Below are 694 nucleotides of genomic sequence, written 5' to 3' on the forward strand. Positions count from 1 at the left end.
CCTGTACTCAATACACTGACCAATAAAGGAAAGCATACCAAACGCCTTCTTCCCTATCCTATCTACCTGTGACTCCACTTTCAAGGAGCTATGAACCTGCACTCCAAGGTCTCTTTGTTCAGCAACACTCTGTAGGACCTTTCCATTAAGTGTATAAGTCCTGCTAAGATTTTCTTTCCCAAAATGCAGCACCTCACATTTATGTGAATTAAACTCCACCTGCCACTTCTCAGCCCATTGGCCCATCTGATCAAGATCCTGTTTAAACCTGAGTAACTTTTTTCACTGTCCACTACACCTCCAATTTTGGTGTCATCTGCAAACTTACTAATTGTACCTCTTTTGCTCACATTTATGGGGAAAGTGAGGACTGCAGATGCTGGAGATCAGAGCTGAAAAATGTGTTGCTGGAAAAGCACAGCAGGTCAGGCAGCATCCAAGGAGTAGGAGAATCGACATTTTGGGCATAAGCCCTTCTTCAGGAATTCCGCTCCAAATCATTTATGTAAATGACAAAAAGTAGACGACTCAGCACCGATCCTTGTGGCACTTCACTGATCACAGGCCTCCAGTCTGAAAAACAACCCTCCACCATCACCCTCTGTCTTCTATCTTTGGGCCAGTTCTGTCTCCAAATGGCTAGTTCTCCCTTTATTCCGTGAGATCTAACCTTGCTAACCAGTCTCCCATGGGG

This window comes from Chiloscyllium plagiosum, chromosome 4 (genome assembly GCF_004010195.1).
Source record: "Chiloscyllium plagiosum isolate BGI_BamShark_2017 chromosome 4, ASM401019v2, whole genome shotgun sequence".
NCBI classification, from domain to species: Eukaryota; Metazoa; Chordata; class Chondrichthyes; order Orectolobiformes; family Hemiscylliidae; genus Chiloscyllium; species Chiloscyllium plagiosum.